We start from the raw sequence: 554 nt of genomic DNA on the forward strand, positions 1-554 counted from the left end.
GCCCAACATCCAACATCCAGGCCGTGCTGCTGCCCAAGAAGACCGAGAGCCACCACAAGGCCAAGGGCAAATGAAGAGATTAAGAGATGGTCCTTAATTTTAGAAAACAAAGGCTCTTTTCAGAGCCACTCATACAGTCATTAAGAGGGCACACTTTTTCCACGGTGATACAGGTGATATTTCGTAGTTTCTCACCTGAGAATCAGAAGCCAACATCCAGGCCGTGCTGCTGCCCAAGAAGACCGAGAGCCACCACAAGGCCAAGGGCAAATGAAGAGATTAAGAGATGGTCCTTAATTTTAGAAAACAAAGGCTCTTTTCAGAGCCACTCATACAGTCATTAAGAGGGCACACTTTTTCCACGGTGATACAGGTGATATTTCGTAGTTTCTCACCTGAGAATCAGAAGGCGAGAAATATGAAAGTTAGAAGCACGACAGTGATACCAATAGTGTGATTTTGAACCCCAGGGTATTTTTACCAGGCAATTAGAGGTCATTAGTGCAGCTTAGCTTCAGAAGTGGGAAAATGGGTATATATATATATATATATAT

General features: G+C 43.5%; 1 protein-coding gene across 1 annotated transcript in view; it reads left to right on the forward strand.

The window, feature by feature from the left end:
* Positions 1-554, forward strand: part of LOC104861622 (histone H3.3) — a 1,258-nt gene that overhangs the window by 151 nt on the left and 553 nt on the right. The gene's annotated exons all lie outside the window — the stretch shown is intronic.

Source organism: Fukomys damarensis, unplaced genomic scaffold, assembly GCF_012274545.1.
Source record: "Fukomys damarensis isolate Sample0158 unplaced genomic scaffold, DMR_v1.0_HiC HiC_scaffold_10, whole genome shotgun sequence".
Classification (NCBI taxonomy): Eukaryota; Metazoa; Chordata; class Mammalia; order Rodentia; family Bathyergidae; genus Fukomys; species Fukomys damarensis.